This window comes from Pan troglodytes, chromosome 2 (assembly GCF_028858775.2).
Source record: "Pan troglodytes isolate AG18354 chromosome 2, NHGRI_mPanTro3-v2.0_pri, whole genome shotgun sequence".
In the NCBI taxonomy this organism is placed as follows: Eukaryota; Metazoa; Chordata; class Mammalia; order Primates; family Hominidae; genus Pan; species Pan troglodytes.
In genome coordinates this window covers 57,458,052-57,479,591 of record NC_086015.1, presented here as the reverse complement: position 1 = coordinate 57,479,591, position 21,540 = coordinate 57,458,052, and positions in this window count along the sequence as shown.

The window sequence follows — 21,540 nt, the reverse complement described above, 5'->3', positions numbered from 1 at the left end:
GAAGTAGCTGGGACAACAGACGCATACCACCATGCCTGGTTAATTTTTTTATTTTTTGTAGAGACAGGGTCTCACTATGTTGCCTAGGCTGGTCTCTAACTCCTGGGCTCAAGCAATTCTCCCGCCTCAGCCTCCCAAAGTGCTGAGACTATAGATGTGAGCCACCATGCCTGGTCCAAGTCAACTGATTTTTTTATTTTATTTTTTATTTTTTTTGAGACAGAGTCTCGCTCTGTCACCCAGGCTGGAGTGCAGAGGCACGATCTCGGCTCACTCCAAACTCTGCCTCCCGGGTTCACACCATTCTCCTGCCCCAGCCTCCAGAGTAGCTGGGACTACAGGTGCCCACCACCATGCCCGGCTAATTTTTTGTATTTTTAGTAGAGATGGGGTTTCACCGTGTTAGCCAGGATAGTCTCGATCTCCTGACCTCATGATCCGCCCGCCTCGGCCTCCCAAGTCAACTGATTTTCTAAAATACTAGGTCAAGTTTGTCCAATTGTGGCCCACGGGCTGCATGTGGCCCAGGACAGGTTTGAATACAGCCCAATACAAATTGACAGACTTTCTTAAAACGTTATGAGATTTTTTTGTGATTTTTTTTTATCTCATCAGCTATCAGTAGTGTTAGTGTATTTTATGTGTGGCCCAAGACAATTCTTGTTCTTCCAATGTGGCCCAGGGAAGCCAAAAGATTGGACACCCCTGTAGTAGGTGTTTGTGATGTTTATGGTATTCATCAGTTTTTTAAGATTGTGTATTTTGTTGCAATTTCTGTTCCCATTATAGATAAATGCTCATGTTCATACCTAATACTGTATTTATAATTTCGATTCTTTGTTTAAAGAGAGGGCTCCCAAATGGAATAAGCTTTGGAGCTCACAATAACTGGATCTGCCCTTGGCAGTGCCTCTACAGACTTAAAATATCATTTAATTCCGTAATTCTCAAGGGAAATAGTAGTGCCTCCCTCCCATGGCACATTTTATAAATTGTGGTGGGAGTTTTTGTTGCACTCCCAATAATTTGGAGAGAATCTCCTAGCATTTAGTGGAGGTGACGAGGGATGCTGGACACTGCAATGTGCAGAAGAGTCCCGCCCACATTGAACGATGTCACTTCCACTTTGACTTTCCAAATGCCGGTCTGTCAATCACATGGGTGATAAACATATTTGCAATTACCTGAGCCTAGAACATATAAGCATGTGATTTGTTTTTGTTTGTTTGGTTTTTGGGGGGTTTTTTTGCACAGTGTTTTTTTTTTTTTTTAGGAGAGCAACAAAGAAGGGAAGATTATACTTTATTTTGTTTGGAACCTTACCGAGAATTGTTCACCATTTTGGAAAATCACATCACTGACAGCAATGCTACTATAGTTGTATTTGATGGTCAATAAAAATAATAAACGAAGGCTAATATTACACACTCATGGGGGGAGCATTTGTAGCTATCACAGTCATGGTGATTCCACATACAGCTGCAAGCATCTAACTATTTTAGTATATCTTTGGTGTAGGTGGGCCTTAGCATTTGCATACTGGAATACATACTGTTTTATAGAAAATCCACTTATTTCTTTTTATGTTACAGTTAAGATACTATATTGATTTTTTAATTATGTATATAAGTAACATATCATCTCTGAATTTCATTTCAGGATAGTAACAAGGGAGTTTCAAATAAAAGAGATGACCCTGAGTCAGATATAGCTGAAAACCACTGATTAAGTTTAACTGCCTGTTTCATAGACAAAGAAACTGAGGCTGTGTTCGTTCAGTTTGTCCAAGTACAATGTCTGTCAATAACAGTGCAAGGAGCAGACCCCCGGGCTTCTCCCTTTGCCTTCAGAAGCCATACCATGGGGCCAACAAATTTTCCAGCATCCTCAGATATTACAAAGAAACTTATTAAAATAGGAATACCACTGCCCACAGTGGCTTGTGCCTGTAATCCCAACTACTTGGGAAGCTGAGACAGGAGGATCGTTTGATCCCAGGAGTTCAAGCCTCCAGTGAGCTATGATCATGCCACTACACCCCAGCCTGGGTGACAGGGTGAGACCCTGTCTCTAAGAAAAAAAAAAAAAATTAGGTCTACCACAGATAACTAAGTAAAATAAATTAGGTTTAACATTAATACCTAAGTTTTTTGTTTTTTTTTTTCTTGAGACAGTCTTGCTCTGTCACCCAGGCTGGAGCTCAGTGGCGCAATCTCAGCTCACTGCAACCTCCACCTCCTAGGTTCAAGTGATTCTCCTGCCTTAGTCCCCTGAGTAGCTGGGATTACAGACATGCACCACCACACCCGGCTAATTTTTGTATTTTTAGTAGAGGCGGGGTTTCACCATGTTGGCCAGGCTGGTCTCAAACTCCTGAACTCAAGCAATCTGCCCACCTTGGCCTCCCAAAGTGCTAGGATTATAGGCGTGAGCCACTGTGCCCAGCCTAACACCTAAGTTTGAATGGCATTATCTTATTCTTTTCAAATGGCCCAGGATGTCAAGGGAAGATTCCTGCCTAGATCAGACACTGGGAAGAGTGTAAAGTGCGGAGGGTCTAGTAAAAAAGGATGAGAAGAGCAGCAACAAACAAAAATGCCAAAGACAAACTTCCTCTGCATCACTCTTTTCTTATGTTAACCCTGAGAGTAACCTTATGAGAGGACATTTCTTTTGCCATCTGACCTGGCAGTGGCTTTGCCATGACCAAAGCATTCCACCTTTGCAGAGTCAGTGCATGTGTGACCCACGATGCAAGCAGAGAAGGTAGTATCATGAGTTATAGGGACTGTCCTAGATTACTTTCCCTTGCCATGGCATTTGAGAGGAATCTCACGGAAATGGGCTCAAAACATTAATTTCCTGGGCATACAAGATCTTGCCTGAATTGAAGTGCAAAAAAACAGTTGACTTTCCCAAGCAAGCCAGATATCCACATTAAGGAAAGAAGGTAGGATCTTTCAAACAATCCAAGGATTAACAGTGAGGATGAAAAAGAGGCCAGATCTGCCATTCAAACATGAGTAACTCAATTCTGATACATTTTCATGAATCAGGAAAATGAACCATAAAATTATCTTTAGTAGATGATATTAAACATGCATGACTCTGGTATCCTGTAGCATCCTAAAAAAACATGTCTAAAGCCAAACTCATTTCCCCCTACCACTAACCACCCCAAACCATCTCGTTCTGACTTCCCTGTTTCCATGCACCTTGCCACCATTCTTATAAACTCAAAACCTCCATGTTTAGACCATTCCTCATTCCTCACTCTGTATATTCAATCAGTCACTAAATTTCCTCATATTTTGTCTGAGCCCTGTTTGTACTCTTTCTGTTACCTGGTTTAAGCCCCTTCCTATTTTACCTGGATTACTATCAGAACCACCACCTACTCTCTCTCTCTCTCTTTCCAGTTATATTCTTAAAGAGCAGCACCAATTACTTCATTCCACCCATGCATTTATTTGCTCATTATTTCCTTTATTCATGCATCAAATACTCATGCCATTGTGTGCCAGGCAATGGGAATACAGTGGTGAGCATGTCAGAGTCCCTTCCCAAGGAGCTTACTATCTGGAGATGGATACAGACATTTCAGCAAGCAATCAGAACTCAGAGTGATAGGTGGTATGACAGGGTCACCAAGGGGAAGGAGTGGGCACGACCAGTGTCCAACTCAGTTGGTGGGGGACAGGAAAGGCTCCTGGTAGAAATGATATGTGAAACCTCAAGAGTAAGTTAGAGTTCAATGTTTCATTTATGAAATGTGTTATAGAATTGTGACTCAGATTATTCAGACCCCTTAGATGTCATCTAGCCAAATCCCTTACCCAGTACACCAAAAACTCCCTCTTCGTTCCAAGTGTACATTCATTTCTTATTTTAATAAGAAGTAATACTGATGGGTGCATCAAAATCTCAGAAATAACTGCTAAAGAACTTATCTATGTAACCAAAAACGACCTGTTCCCCAAAAGCCATTGAAATAAAATTTTAAAAAGAGGCTGGGTGCAGTGGCTCACACCTATAATCCCACTTCTTTGGGAGCCTGAGGCAAGTGGATCACTTGAGATCAGGAGTTCGAGACCAGCCTGACCAATATGGTGAAACCCATCTCTACTACAAATACAAAAATTAACTGGGTGTGGTAGGAGGTGCCTGTGGTCCCAGCTACTAGGGAGGTTGAGGCAGGAGAATTTCTTAAACCCAGGAGGCAGAGGTTGCAGTGAGCTGAAATCACGCCACTGCACTCCAGCCTGGGCAACAGAGCAAAACTCCAACTCAAAAAAAGAAAAGAAGAAGAAGAAGAAGAAGTAATACTTATGTACACATTTATTTAAGCCAAAGTCAAATTTTTATTTGGGAAGATTTTGTTTATTACTAAATTTCCTTAAGTCATGTACACCACACACTGCACATAGTCAGCACTCAAATGATTTGCTAAATGAATGAATAAATGCAGGATGACAATGTTTACAAATACAAATGAGTTAGAGTTCACCATCAATACAGAGCTATGAGGGGAGGTGAAGATCCAGAGGCAATAGAACAAGGAGTGCTCAGTAAACTACAAGAAGCTCATCATTTCAGTTGGTGGATATATAAGGAATGAGGCCAGAATGACAAGTCAAGGGCAGATCAAGAAGAACGTGAAAAGCTCTGCTAAAAACCCTTCAAAGGGGGAATTTTCAATGTATTGGGTAAGGAATTTGGCTAGATTATAGCTAAGAGGTTTGAATGAATCAAATCTTCAAAGACGTACCAAGTTAAATGCAGTTTCCCCATCCTGACACTCAAGACCGCACAACACGTCTCAGTCTCTCAGTCTACCCCCTAGTCTTTTCTCACTTGCTAGTCTTTTTTTTTTCTCTCTCTCTGCTAGTCTTTTTTCTCTCTCTCTCTCTCTCTCTCTCTTTTGAGTCAGGGTCTCACTCTCTTGCCCAGGCTGAGTGCATTCGTGTGATCATGGTTCACTGCAGCCTCGACCTCCCAGGCTCAAGCTATCCTCCAGCCTCAGCCTCCTGAGTAGCTGGAACTACAGGCACACACCACCATGCCTGACTGATTTATTTTCCATTTTTTGTAGAGATGGGGTTTCATCAGGTTGCTCAGACTGATCTCAAAATCCTGGGCTCAAGCCACCCACCCATCTTGGCCTCCCAAAGTGCTGGGATTACAGGCATGAGCCACCGTGCCCAGCCTCACTTGCTAGTCTTTTACAACACTGACTGTTCTATGATGTTGCTTATGCTTCGTCCTCACTCTAGGACCACTCCAAACTTGGTTTCGGTTCTTAACATTCCAACATGGAATGAGAAAAATCAACATGTGAAATCCAGGAGTGGTAAGTAGATCTATAATAGGTTGAGGAAACAGACAGAATAAACTATTCTTCAACATACGAAAAGTTAATCACAGTGAGCTTAAATAGTTGTTCCTTTAGTATACTCGAGTGTCGGTTTACACACTATGAACTGCTTTACAAAGTCCCTGAACGGGGGAAGAAACATAGAGCATAAAATGCAAGGAACTACTGCCAATCAAAGGCAAATCCAAAATAAATATAGTCATCTTTTCTGAATGGGAAAAAAAAGAAGAAAGTCATATTCTATTTACTAACATTCATTTCACACATCACTCTTTAGAAATGGATTTCTTGCAAAAGTAAGATGCACTTAAATTATTCACTAATAATGCCATCATTCAACCAAAATTTACTGGGTGCACCAATGTGCCAGGCAGTACAGTATACAGCAGGGACAGGGCCATAAGCAGGTGGGCTTTCAGAGCTTAGTATTTGCTGGGGAAATAGTCCCACAGCAGAGAATACAATAAGCTCTAATATCCACCTTGGCAGCCTGTAAGGGTCAAAGAAAGCCATTCCAGATTAGATGGAACGAAATAATGAAATTATAGCTGGGGGTGGAGGGGAGTATCAGCAGTCTAGGCTTTAGCCCTGATTTTGCGAACAAGTTACTATATTGTATTCGGGCATGACATTCCCAACTGTAGCTCACTGCAGCCTTGACCTGCAGCCTGGGAGGTCTAGGCTGCAGTGAGCTACAATCAGGTATGTCATGCCCAAATACGATTACAGTAACTTATTGGCCTCTATATTTTTGGCCTTGATTTCTCCACCTGTAATGTGAGGTCGTGGATTAGGTGATTCTAAAGTCCCTTTAATTCAATATGAATCAAAACTGAGAATAATTATTAGAGGCTTGGTTTCGAACAATTGGAAGACCAGAAAATTATGCAAGTAACTAAGTGTGATCATTGGAGTGTGGGAGGGGGTAATATTGTTTTTGATGTGATTCTGTACTTATGCATCAGGGAACATGAGCATGAAGATTCTCTTCAAGAAGCAGCACTGCCTATAGCCATGATGTGGTGCAGCTTCCCAGTAGCTGGGTTGATGGTTTGGGGGACAGTAACATGATAGACAATTTAGAAATGAAGAAACTGAAGCATCGCAAAGTTAAGCACCCGAGATGATGCCATAGATCAACTGTAAAGTGCACAAATAATTTGCACAAGGTTGTTAATTAATTATTCTCCAATTAGTCTGCACTTATTCTCCAAACAGTGACTTCTTAAGATAAGAATGTACATGTATTCAAGACTGTGCTCATCACTTACCAGTCTCTGGTATTAGATCATCTATTTGTTTGGTCTGTTTATTGTCTACCTCTCTCTCTAGAGTATAATTCCATGTGAGTAGGAGCTTTGTCTCATCTTGTTGTATCTCTCCAGTGCCTTGGAACTGTGCTGGTGCAAAATAAGCACTTAATAAATATTGTTGATTTGATGGAAGGATGCTTAAAAAGTACTCTGAGAGAAACAATATATTTCTCAACTCTGAAGGAAAATTTCATGGAACACTTGAAGTTAGTGAAAAATACAGAATAATTTATAAGCAAGAATCAAATTATTTAACATAGATTTGTGCTCTAAAGTTGAAGAAATCAAGTAAAATGATCAGTAAATGCTACAGCCATTGAGAAACTTCAAAAAAAATGGAACTTGAATTAGACTCTGAAAGGTGGAAGTTTTGGGTTTGGAATAAGGGAGATGGGAAAGCAGTGAATGAAGCCAATGAAAATGGCACATGAGACCAGACAGATTTAAGAAGAGTTCCTTTTGGGGAATAAAATGGCAAGTAAAGTTGTAAGAGCAGGTGAATCACAGCTTTTGGAAGATCCTCCAAGAAAAAGGAAAGATTCAGACTTGATGTGATAGAGACAGGAAGCCCAGAAATAGAAAGATTAAAATCCTGCCTCCCAAATTAGATTGCAGCAACCCTCCTTTTCCTTGGGTCCTCAACCAACAATGCCCAAAGCTGGTCTTGCAGTAGCTGTTTAATTAGTACTTGCTGATTTATAGAATTCCAATCAAAGACCCGGCTCTTCGATCAATGCTTTATTACTCACAGACAGACCCCACTGGAAAGGGGCGATGGTGCAATTTTATTTCCCATCCATCTTTTGTTCCCTTTTTCCTGCCTGCTACTGTTTAGAGTCCAGAAAAAAAAAAAAAAGTATTACGAACTAAGTCACTGCCTCATTAGGAAGCAGGGTCTGATCTGAAACCAATTTTTCAGAACAATGACTTGTTAAGTGCTGAGAAATGCAGTGTTTAGTCATGGAGAAAATAAAGACAGCTTTACCATGCAATTTGGTTTTTTTCTATACTAAAAGATGAGAATTTTAACAAGTGGAGGGAACCAGTCCATTATCAAGTCCCTCCTCCTTCAAAGAGGGAAACAGAACATGCTTTTTAGTGCACAAACAGAAGAGGCTTCTTCTCCCTCACTCCCCATATTTTCTTGCTTAAAATTCAGAATTAATGTCAGCCTTGCAAGAAGGTGAGGAAGCTCAGAAAAGAGGGTGTGTAGAGCCCAGAACAAATCTCCTTGTGAAGGACAGATTGGGTGAGCATTGTCAGGTGAGAGTGTATGGTGAGCAGTCTTCCACAGTTATCAGTGATGACTGAAGGGCAATGAGGTCTGGATACTGAGAGGAGAAGTTATGGAATTTCCAGAGTAACAAGTCACCTGCAAATATGAAAATGACATGGACCAAAGGTGATGCTAGTTTTATTTAAGAAGTATTTCAGAATAAGTCAGTGGGAATAATGTCTATCCTATCATTTATATGGTCTCTGAAAGATAAATGGGTAGAAAATGAAAACTATTTGACTCCATCCATTAAGAAGCCCACTGAAGGAAGAAGAGAGGCAGAATACTAATGCAACAATGTCATTTTGGCATAAAATAGAAGATACTCCAAGATATTCTTCCTATAGCTTAGAACGCACAGTTCATTGTCCATTTCCTCTATAGAGTCATTGCTTTCTGTCTGCTCCTGGTCACATATTTTAACTGTAACTTCAACAAATTAGTCAGCAAATTCGTACCATCTATCACAAGGACACCAGTTCAGAGAATAGAAGTAGCTCTAACTCATGTTTAAGTTCACTTTTGGAAGAAACATCTAAAACATAGGTTCTACAGATGGTCAGCCTACCATATCAGATTTTTATCTAAAAATATCATGTAAAACAAAGCAGTCAGAGAACATCCCCTCCCTGCCACTGGGCAGGCTTTCCAGAATCTCAAGCAGTTGCTCTTCCCTTGTCCTGAGTAGTCCCATCCTGGTCTTGCTGAAGAAGATCGTGGAAATGGAGGTTTTGAGGGGCACACCCCTAACTACTGCATATTTGTCATTCCCTCCTCTTCTCTTCCCTTCTAGCTCTCAGAGTATTTGAGTGTAGATGTACTTTTAATTTGGAGATACACAGATTAGCCCTTCATTATTAGCTGTACCATGCTTATATTTCAAATGTATACATGTTAATTTCATCTCCCATCTACTCTAACTTGTATGCTCTTTGGGGTGAGGGATTAGCTTCACTTTTGTGTCTCCCAAAATGCCTATAAAAAATGTTGGGCCAACACAGGAGGATTACTTGAGCCCAGAAGTTTGAGATCAGCCTGGACAATATAGTAAGACCTCATCTCTAAAAAAGTAATAAGTAAAAAAGAATGCTGGGTACATGCTTTGGCAAACAGTTTAGCAGTTCCACAAACAATTAAACATAGAGTGACCATATGACCCAGTGGTCTAATCTTATACCCTAGAGAAGTGAAAATATACATAAACATATGAAAAACTTATATACAGATGTTCAGAAAAGCATTATTTATAATAGCCAAGAAGTGGAAACAGCCTAAATATCCATCAACTGATGAACAGATAAACCAAATATGGTATATTCACACAATGGAATATTATTCAACCCCAAAAGGAATGAAGTACTGATACATGCTACCATGGATGAACCTTGAAAACATTATGCTCAATGAGAGAAGCCAGTCATGCGCAGAGGCTCACGTCTGTAATCCCAGCACTTTGGGAGGCTGAGGTGGATGGATCACTTGAGGTCAGAAGTTCAAGACCAGCCTGGCCAACATGGTGAAACCCCATCTCTACTAAAAATACAAAAAAATTAGCCAGGTGTGATGGTGGGCGCCTGTAATCCCAGCTACTTGGGAGGCAGAGGCAGGAAAATTGCTTGAACCCAGGAGGCAGAGGTTGCAGTGTGCTGAGATCTTGCCACTGTACTCCAGCCTAGGTGACAGAGAGAGACTGTGTCTCAAAAAAAAGAAAAAAGAAAGAAGCCAGACATAAAAAGCCATATACGTATGATTCCATTTACATAAAATGTCCATAATGGGCAAATCCATAGAGACTGAAAGTCGATTACTGGTCACCAGAAATGCAGGTGGAGGAACAGAGGGTCACCGCTAATGGGTACAGGATTTCTTTTGCGGATATAAAAATGTTCTGAAATTAGATAGTGGTGATGTTTGTACAACTTTGTGACTATACTAAAAAACCACTGGGTCGTACACTTGAAATATGAAAATTTTATGGTTTGTGAATTATATCTCAATTTTTTTAATGTTGGGCATATCAAAAAATAAGTGAAAGTGAAGTTTCCAAAGATAATTTAGGGAAAGAAACCCCAGAAACTATGCCTACCTGTCCTTGGTACAGTCATTCCTTCCTGTTACCACATTGTGAGCTAGAGGCCTTCTCCACTCCTGGACTCTTACCTGAGAGAGGATGTGTAGCAGCCATGAAAACACACTGCTTAGGCCCCCTGCTGCAGGGGAATCACTGACTGATGGCTCCAGCTGCTACTCCTCTGGATTTGCCACCACATTTGTGCCAGGCTTCCACGGGCTGCTCTCAACCAATGGCTGGCCACAGCAGGGGTACTAATGCAGGCTTATTCTAGCAAGACAGAGAGTCCTCCAACAGGCAACTTTAGCTTGAGGACTCCCCATCTATCTGGCACCACCAACAAGTTTAGTGATGGTTCTTCTCTGCAGGCCAGAGTTCATGATTGGAAAGGCAATCAGAGCTGGGCTCCTTAATATTCATGTATACTATGGAGCCCAAAGACCTAGAGGCTTGTGGCAGGGAAAGGGACTTAACACACAGAGTTTAGAGATGGTGAATAGAGCATATAATGTTCCTGGGGCAAAACAGATGGACAGCCATCAAGGGTGCTACTTAACATCTACAAGCAACACATACACACACACACACGCACATACTAAAAGGAAGAATGGAGCTTGAGGGTGATCACAAACAAACAAACAAACCAACCAACCAAAAACTTGCTTTCCCTTTCCCTCACTCTGTTCCCAGCCCAAGGCAACTTTTAGATCTGGAACCCACTGCCCAAAGGAGGTGAGGTGGCCAAGTCCCTTAACAACACAGCAAGTTATACTATAATGATTCCCCCAGTTCTTCTTCCAAGGATCTAGAACCATTTACTCATGTGATTATATAGAAAAAAATAGAGAAATTTCCAGACTTTTTGAGAACGATTAGACACAGAATCTGAGCTAACACGGACACCTAGAAACCCAAAGCCTCATCACAGGTCTCCCATTATTACCTTATGTGGAGGCCATAAATTGAGTCCTGGTTATGGTCCAGTTCACAGGGAGCCTCAGTCCATGGGCTCACCTAGTGGTCATTTCCCCACTGCATGTATAATTGGAATGGATGTCCTTGGTAAATGATGTAAGCCCCACATTGGGTCCTTGGCTTGTGGAGTAAGAGCTATCATAGTGGTGATAGCCAAGTAGGAACTCTGAAACTGAGACCCTACAAGCCGAGATAGTAAATCAAAAATGAAATTACTGCCTTCTGATCAATGGTGAAAAAAAAAAAAACACCAAAAAAACCCAACAACAACAACAACCTGATATCACTTGGAGGTGGGGGGTGGAGATTAGTGCCATCATTAAAGATCTAAAGGATGCCAAGACTTATCATATTTCCACTCATTTCACCAATCTGTCCCTTGCAGAAACTGGATGGAACCACAAGCTCAATCAAGTAGCAGCCCCAACTATAGCTGCTATGCTGGACACAGAATGAATACTGCAGCAGACTAATAAGGCCTCATGTATAGGATATGCGGCCAATGATTTGGCTAGTGCATTCTTTTCCATTCTGCATTCACATGACAGCAACAACAATAGTCATTTACACAAAAGGTGGGTAATAAGCTGGAGCCATGGTAAAATACATGTGCTGCAGGGGTGGAAGATAATCCTTATGAAACTTCAGAGACCTGCCACTTCAGTGAAGCTTTTAAAGGTCCAATGGTCAGTGACATGTCAGAATATCCTTTCCAAAGTAAAAGACAAATTGCTGTATCTTGCATTCCCTACCACAAAGAAGGAAACACAGTTCCTGATAGACCTCCTTGGGTTCTAGAGGCAACACATTCCACACCTAGGGATACTCCTCCTGCCCATACCAGGTGACATGGAAGGCCAGCAACTTTGAATGGAACCCAGAGCAGGAAAAGGCTACCCAGCAGGTCCAGTGGACCTGTCGTGCCACTTGGGCCATGAAATCCAGCAGATCCTATGGCTTAGGGATGTTAGTGGTGGAAAAAAAGATGTACTGTGGAGACTATGGCAAGCCCCAGTGTGAGAATCTCAATGCAGGCCCCTGGGATTCTGGAGCAAGGCCATGCCATCTGCAATGGAGAATTTTATGCCTTTAGAAAAACAGTTCCTGGTATGTTAACTGGGTCCTGATAGACAGAATGCTTGACCCTCGAGTAATCAAGTGACCATACATCTGCAACTATTCATCCAGAGATGGATTCTGTTGACTCTGCCAAGTTATAAAGTGGGACAGGCCCAGCAGTAGATCATTATAAGATGGAAATGGTACATCTGCAATTGAGCTAGCATGAGCAGGTAGCCCAGCCTCCACATCACCGACCACAGCGCACCAGTACCTCTCTCCCAGCTTACACCTATGGCCATATGGGGGGTGCTACACAACCAACTATAGGAGCAGGAAAAGGGCCAAGTTTGGCCTACAAACCTGTGTGGTATGTGAATTATATATCAGTTTTTTAAATGTTGGGCACAAGCTGTATGTGGATACCAGCTGAATTACACAAGCGGACAGTGGCTGCATTACAGCCACGTTCAGAATTGGCCTTGAAAGACAGTGGAGAGGGAATATTTACCCAATGGGTAGAGTTATGGGGATCACACTTGGTCATCCACTTTGCACAGATGGAGATGTGGCATGAAGTGAGACTATTTAAAGATTCCTGGCCAGGCGTGGTGGCTCACGCCTGTAATCCCAGCACTTTGGGAGGCCAAGACGGGCGGATCACGAGGTCAGGAGATCGAGACCATCCTGGCTAACATGGTGAAACCCCGTCTCTACTAAAAATACAAAAAAAATTAGCCAGGCGTGGTGGCAGGAGCCTGTGGTCCCAGCTACTCGGGAGGCTGAGGCAGGAGAATGGTGTGAACCCGGGAGGCGGAGTTTGCAGTGAGCTGAGATTGCGCCACTGCACTCCAGCCTGGGCGACAGAGCAAGACTCCGTCTCAGAAAAAAAAAAAAAAAAGATTCCTGAGCTGCAGCCAAAGGCCTGGCCATCTACTCAGGGGCCTGGAGGGAGATATGTGGTAGTGCCTCCTGGGACTTCCTTGCTTCATTGTAACTGTAAACAGAAGTGTATAGCAACAACACCTGGGGGAGGGGATGATTGCCAAGGGTTCAGATCCCTGGAGATGAAGCTTTGGGTCAAAATACCAGTAAGTTAGCACAACCTGCCAAGGTGGTGGCTGAAGATGAAGGAAATTTAGAGTGGATAGTGGAGGAGGGAGACGATGAATACCAGTTGTGACCCTGACCTAACTGCAACAATGAGTCCTGTAGTTCATCCCACTAACCTCTTCTAAGTTTCCCCTCAGGAAGAGAGGCTTATGGGAATTATGGACAAGCTGTTCCCTGAACCTGTGGAGAGAAGTGCAAGGGATGAACAGTGGACAGTGGTGGCCATGAAAATGGACAGCTCAGATCTCCTCCTGGGGGGCATGCAATTGACTGATAGTCCAGCCAATGATTAGGCACAGTGGGGTATTAAGGTAGGCTCATTCCAGCAAGACACAGGACTCCTCCAATGTGAAACTGGCTTGAGGACTTCCCACTGACCTGGCTGAACCTCTTTTGGAGCCATGCTTCAGTCCAAGACTCTTCTTACCCAATCCTGCTTCCTTCCCTTCCTCCCTGCACAGATGTCGGACCTGCATCATGGTCTTTGCCTTCTCCGGCTCCCTCCCTCAAGAAATCCCCTCATGTTTTATCCTATATAGAAGTCTGTTTCTTGGTGAACTTGATATAGCAGAGGCTGCATTTTAGTTGGGCTCTGTGATAGTTCTATGAACAAGGTGCTTTTGGGTGCATAGAATTTTTATCATTACCCGCTCTGCCCCAAATAGGTGTCTTTATTACCTCCTGCCAGGAGTTGAGGAGTGATTGAGTGGAATGTACTCGCTATCATCTAAAACACTAAAAATGATGAATGAGGTAAATTTTGAAACTGCGTTTTATCAATTCTCTTTATCTACTCAATTTCTACTGAATAGACATGAGAAGTGCCAAAACCTGCACAGTTCCTTACACACGCTGTCAGGAGTGCTGGGATTTGGAGACCACTGAGGGACTCCTGGTTTTGTGGGATTCAGTAGACTTGAATGACACATTGGTGATTTGGGACCTAACTAGAAAAATAGACAGGCCCCCTTATTGCTGCAGGAGAATGCCAAGCTTCCCCTCAGAGCAAACCAGTGAGCAACACCCTCTCATTCTTGCTAAACTAGCCAATGAAGCAAGCGTTGATGGGAGAGCCATGGCTGGGCAGCATATTTTTAACACTCTCACATATCTCCTTCCTGGGACTGTTCCGTTCACATCTAGAGGCGTCTCCATATATGTGAATCAGTGATAGCAACTTAATATGGTGAATCCCTCAAGTGTTTAGCACTCTGAGAAGATTTCCAGTGAAATGAAATTTTTAAGTGCAGGGATCCTCCCACCACCTATGACTTGTTAACAGGCACCTACTGTCCACCTGAAACAGTATTAGGTTGGCGGAAGATTTAAAATCAGAGATATCTGGGTATGCCCCTAGTTGAAAAAAAATAATAAAAATAAATAAAAAATAAAATCAGAGATTACTTTCAAATATGTTGTCTAATGGCTAATAAGGTCATCCAAAACAACAGAAGGCAAGCAGGGCAGGGATTGCCATTTCATTGTACAGAGAGGGAAAAAGGTTCAAAGGTAAAGTGATTTGCTCCAGATCAAAGTTCAGGTCTTGCTTTTCTCACTTCCTTACTAGCTTGCCTAAACTTAAAGAGCATATAGTCTTTTGGTTAACTAGTACTCTTGACTACCAAGACAATCACATCTATTTCATCAACCAAGGTGGATGAGGTCAGGAGATGTCACATTCAAGATTTTTAAAGATCATGACTAGTGATTGTATTGGTTTAAAAATCATGACTAGTGATTGTATTGGATGCTGTGATGCCCCACCCTGACCTCCCTTCAGGAATGGAAGAGTCACTCCCAGCTATTAGCAGTGCTGCCAACAGAAGGCCCTTAGCTGTCAGCCTTTACAGGAATCATCTTGGAAAGACAACCACATTGCCAAGGTCATGATCCTTTACCAGGGCAGCCTGCATCCAATGACTCATTGCCATGGGGGTTTAAAGGCTAAGTCCTCTTACCCCAACTAGGGACAAGCACCAAGGGCCACCTTATCCCAGATTCTGAACTCCCCATAGGGTCAGCTGAGGCCTCCGCTGAGACTGCATTACAGCTCAACTTCTTCCCTTCTCCTCCACAGTTTTTGATCCCAAGAGCAATTCCTAATAAATCTCCTGCATGCTGATCTTCAACTGACTCTTAGACAATTCCAGTAGTCTGAAAAGCAGACACTAGGTTAGAATTTTGAAAGGGGATCACCCAGCTGGCAATGAGGATCCCACCACTGGTGGTAGGTGGCCCAAGGTAGCAGGGCAATAGTTTAAACTTTTACCTACGGTGGGACACATTGGGATGGAACCATTAGGAAGGTTACCATTGGGATGGTATGCTGATGGAAAGTAAGGCATTGGCTGGCATGACATATCATGCATTGGAGAAATACAGGCAAAATAGTAACAATAAAAACAATGAAAATGGGTAGCTATTGCTAATACACAATCAACACTGTGGAAAAAGATAATGGAAAGCTGATAGTGATTAATCATCAATTAAAAGCTAAGTGTGAAAGCCAGATGGCCCCTTTCATAGCATTTGAAGAGGCTCTGATCACCTGTGATGATAGGACAGAAAAAGCCAAGGGTTAGGCTGAGGACTTAAGAGCAGTTGAGTTTGTCAACCAAGGTAGGTTTGCTATGCCAAGGACAGGGCCCTGCTTGGGAAAGAACTGGACCATTACCCATGGGATGAAGACATCTGGGTTGATCCACTTGAAAATGTTGAATCTCTATACTTCCCTGAACCTTCTAATCATGAAGAAGCAGGCCACTCCTGCTGATTAGGGGCTGGCACTCCCCTCTTGCTCAAAGATGATGCAAAAGCTTCTTCCCAGGAAAATAACATGTGCCCCCAGGGCTCGCCCTCATCTTCCTCCTGGTCACTAGGACAACAATGAGGTTTGAGGCACAACATAATCAAGCAATGCAATAGCAAATAATAAAGACTACATGCTCCTTAAGTCCAGGAAACCTGGTAGGGAAGTGAGAAAAGTAGGACCTGACTTGCAGCCTGCCAGGGAGGAAGGAGACTACACCCCAGGGCCTGGCCAGCACATAGCAGCAGGAGTGAGGAGAGGACACATAGGACTGGACTCTCAGGGTGCTGGAGCAAGGAGGGCAAATGTAAGGTTGAATAACGAAGAGTTTATAGCTTTGGGAATGCTCTCCTGGGATCCATAATATAATCTGGCAAGAATCCCAGGAGACGGTGTGAACACGTTACTAGGATGGCTCCTAGAAACAGAAAAGGCAGTGGGCCATGCTACGTGAAGTAGAAATACAAGAAGTGTTCCTGGCAAATGATGGAGGAAAGGATTAAAAAGATGGGAGGTAGGGTGCTAGGTGGATATTATAAAAGGTCGGAAAACCCATCAGAGGATACACCACTTACCAAAGTAATAACATACACCAGCTTTATGAAGAGGTTTAACGGTGGCTGTCTTCTACGGGCCAGGGCTGATGGTAGAGATGCCATTATAGGAATGGACTCATTGATAGCAACTACGATGAGGATGACAGGACCCTCCCTCCTGCACCCTACGGTAATGCTTAACTGTCAGATGGCAGATGGATGTCATTATCACAGTGAGAGGCAAGGTTGGAGGGGCAGCCAGGGGGGCTGAGACACAGAGTTATGGAGAAGATTAATAGAACACAGTCCAGCACTTTGGGAGGATCATTTGAGCCCAGGAATTCAAGATTACAGTGAGCTAAGATTGTACCACTGCACTCTTGCCTGGGCAACAGAGTGAGACCCTGTCTCAGGAAAAAAAAAAAAAAGAAGAGGAAGGAAAAAAAAGAATACAGGATCTCTAGAAACAAAATAAGTGGGATGCCAACAAGGATATTACTCAAATTGTAAAACCAAAATAAATCAAGGATGGATACTGAGGAGGTTGAGGGCCATTGTCCCTAAGAAAATGTCAAGGTCATGGCCTTTTTCCAGGGCAGCCTTTATCCAATGACTCATTGACACAGGGTTTAAAGCCTAAGCCCTCTTGTTAGCTTAGCTGTGAGACATTTGAGCTGACCCACTTGAAAATGTTGACTATATTTCCCTGAACCTTGTGATTGCGCAGGAGTGGCCCACTCCTGCCAGCTGGGGGCTAGTATTGCCCTCTTGCTTGAAGATAATGCAGCACCTTCTGAACCTGGGCCAGGTTTTAGACCCAAATAATTGCCTAAAGGAGATGCCAGACTCCCAGATGGAAGGATCCTGTAACGCCATGGCAAGTGTACATGGTAGTGTTTCCCTATGTTTCCTCCACAAATGGGCCTACCGTTATTTATTTGCATAACCATACACTAAGGAAAGGAGACTGCATAAAAGGACCCTAGTGGACACAGGGTCCAAGTCGACGTTAATTCCCAGAGTCCTAAATAAGCACGAAGTCCCCCCAGTGGATATATGGAGTTTAGGTAAAAACTGGAGTCCTGGCCCAAGTCCTGGTCACAGAAATGTCAGGTAGGTCTGCAACCCATAAAGTAGTCATCTCTCTGATTTTCTAATGTGTAACTGGAAGGACATACTTACTATTTGGAACCACCACACTGGTACCTTGGCCTATAGGGTAAAAGGTTTCATAGTGGAAAGGCCAAGTGAAAACCTATGAAACTGCCCCCCACTCCTTGGCTTACAAGCAAGCCAAGATAGGAAATGCAAAGCAATATTGCATTCAGGGGAAATGGAAAAATTAGTGCATCCTGATTGAAAGGATGCAGAGATAGTGGTTTCCATCATGTCTTCATTTAATTCATCAGTCTGGCGCCTGGAGAAAATGAGACAAATTCTGGGCAATGAAAGTAGACTACTGCAAATTTAACCAAGTAGTAACCACAGTTGCAGCTGCTGTGTCAGATATGCTATCTTTGGTAGAACAGACCTGGATGGCCTCAGGTATGTGGTATGATCTGATAATTGTATTCTATCTCTTTCGGAAAAGATTATTAGGTACAGTTTACATTCACTTAGAAAAAACAACAGTATACATTTATAGTCTTGTCCCAGAGCTATAGTAACTCTCCTACTCTTTGGAGAGATCTGGTCTGGCTGAAAATCCCACAGAATATCATACTGATTTTCTATATAGATGATGACTATGCCATCTAGATGGACAGCAAGTAGCTAGCACATTAAGGGACTTGTTAAGGCAAGTATACTTTCCAGAGAGTGGGAAATAAACCCTGCAAACAGTTGGGGTCTTCCACATCAATAAAATCAGTGATCTGGTGCATGCCAGGAAATCCCCTCCAAAGTTAGGACAAATTATTGCATCCCACTAAAAAGAAGGAAACACAGTGCCTGATAGGCCTCTTCAGATTCTAAAGGCAGTATATTTCACACCAGGAAACACTGCTCTAACCCATGTACTGAGTTACATGAAAAGCTGCCTGCTTTGAGTGGGATTCAGAGCAGGAAAGGACTCTGCAGTGAGTCCAGGTCACAATGGAAGTGACCCTTCCACTTAGTCCATACATCACAGCAGCCCCCAGGGTATTAGCGGTATCAATGTTGAGAAAAGACATGAGGATTTTCTTGAAAGCCGTAGTGGGAAAATTACACTAGAAAACCCTAAAGTTCGCCAGTCATGGTGGTTCACACCTGTAATCCTAACACTTTGAGAGGTTGAGGCGGGCAGATCACTGAAGCCCAGAAGTTCCAGACCAGCTTGGGCAACATAGCAAAACTCTGTCTCTACAAAAAATACAAAAATTAGCCAGACAACGTGGTGCACTCCTGTAGTCCCAGCTATTTGGGAGGCTGAAGTGGGAGGTCAAGGCTGCCGTGAGCCATAATTGAGCCACAGCACTCCAGCCTGGGTGAGGGAGCAAGACCTTATCCCAAAAACCAACAACAACAACAAACCAACAACAACAAAAACCCTAGAGTTCTGAAACAAGGCCATATGATCTGCAGCAGAGAAGCATACACCTTTCAAAAATCAGCACCTGGTGTGGTGGAAATGGAGTGCCCAATAATGGGACACCATGCATCTAGAACAACCCATCATGAACTGGGTCCTATAAGGCCCACCAAATTATAAGGTTGGCAGGCCCAGCAGCAATCTGCTGAAAGATAGAAGTGGTACATCCAAGAACGAGCACAAGCAGGACCAGAGGTTACAAGCAAGCTGCATGAGCAGGTATAACAGACCCCCATGTCATACGACACCATTGCACCAGTACCTGTCCCTGTGCTCTATGGTTTCATATGGGGGACAGGGGAAGTATGTTATGGTGAACTGATGAATGGGCCAAGCTTGGTTTTTGGATGGGTCAATTTAAGATATGAATGCAAATCAGAAAGGGACTCTATTTCCACCTGACTCAGAGGTGGATTTGAAATAGTGATATGGAAAGAGAAATGACCTGAGGTTAGAATATACACCAATTCATGGCAGTGTAAAATGGCTTGGCCAGGTTGTCAGGGAACAAGAAGGAGAAATAATGGTATATCAGGGACAAGAAATCTGAGTCTATAACTTATGGGAGTGGACACAAAGTATATAGACAGTTGTGCTGCATGTTCATGCCCACCACAGAGCATCCACCAGGAAGAGGAACTAAGTCTCAGGGTATAGTTTAGTTGACAGCCAGTTGACATCAGTCACCCCAGTGCTGGCACATGGGTACATATGAACAGAGTACCATAATGACAACAATGTTGGTTACACCTGGGAACAACATAGGGTCCCATTTACTAAGGCTGATCTAGCTACTGCCACTGCCAGTGACAAAGACCAACTTTGAGTGCAGAATATAGTTTTATCCCTTAAGTAGACCCACTGGCCACTTGGTGACAAGTGTGATGGCAGTACTTGGTGGCAAGTCACATTGGCTACCTTCCACCTAACATAGGTAACAATTCATTTAGACAAAAATGACCCCACTTACCATCACTTCCACTGACCCACTAGGAGAATTTGTACTTTCCATCTCCACAATTCTGTGCTCTGTCAGTTAGAGGTCCTGATTCCCAAAGGGGAATGCTCACTCTAGGGGATGCAGTGAGAGTCCCACTGAACTGTAAGCTACAGTTGCTGGCAGAGGGAGTGTTGGGGTGGGGAACTTTGGACACCCAGGAGATTCACTTAGGCACCTCTTGGTGTTGTCTTGTTCTATTTTGGTGGTGAATGCAGAGGTGCGGCAGCCATAGCCTGAGAAGGGCATGGTTGACAGAAGCTCAGACTCCTCAAAGATTGTGGGCATGGCTAGGTCATCCCCCTGGCAAAGATGTTGGCTGAAGGTAAGGGGAGTCTGGATGGGGAAGAGTAGGGGAAGACGATGAGTGTCACTTAAAACCCCAGAACCAGCTGCAGCCGCAGCAACAAAGGCTGTGGTTCATCCCACTAACCTTCCTCTTTTTTTTTTTTTTTTTTTTTTTTTTGAGACGGAGTCTCACTCTGTCACCCAGGCTGGAGTGCAGTGACGCAATCTCGGCTCACTGCAACCTCTGCCTCCCGGGTTCAAGTGATTCTCCTGCCTCAGCCTCCTGAGTAGCTGGGACTACAGGCACGCGCCACCATGCCCAGATAATCTTTTTTTATTTTTAATAGAGACCGGGTTTCACCATGTTGGCCAGGCTGGTCTCGAACTCCTGACCTCAGGTGATCTGCCAGCCTCTGCCTCCCAAAGTGCTGGGATTACAGGCATGAACCACCGAGCCAGGGCTTTTGAATGAAGATACTCCTGAAAGATATCAGAATAACTTACCATACATCAGTTTCCTGTGGCATGATTGGTTGACATTCAATCTTGGACGGTGGTGTTACTTAGAAATGAGGGAGAATCATCAATGGGGCACTGGATACCAGATGGAACTCAGCACTTAATGGATTGGGGATAGATGAAGAAAAGGGAACTTGCTGGAAATGCATTTAAATGTTACCAGCTTCCACTATTTTGCATTGGAAGACCAGCTCTGTGCCCAAAACAATGTTGTGCCAAATAAAAGTTCCCAGCAAATGATAGTAACCCCAAATTTTGCCTGATAGAAATACACAATTTATGATATTATTTTTAAGGAAAAACAACAAGCCCATTACGACAGAGCCACCATATTAACATAACTGATTCTATATTAAATTTAATTTCCTAAGAAGTGTGCAAGATCTTTTTGAGGCCATGTGATTGTTATCTGTCGCTCTTATTTTATTTGCTCCCAGTGATCTCCTCTTCAGGGCCCCTAGCTGAATGGGCCTGGATGCTAAAAGCATTACTCAGTGTCTCTGGTCAGGGGGCCTCTCCAAATTCCTGGCATGCTCTGCCTAAGGAAGAAGGCACATGCATCACACACAACTCAGTTCCAGGACTCCTAGCTTCCTTCAGCCCCTATTCCCATATATGGAGAGAAAAAGTGATGCAAT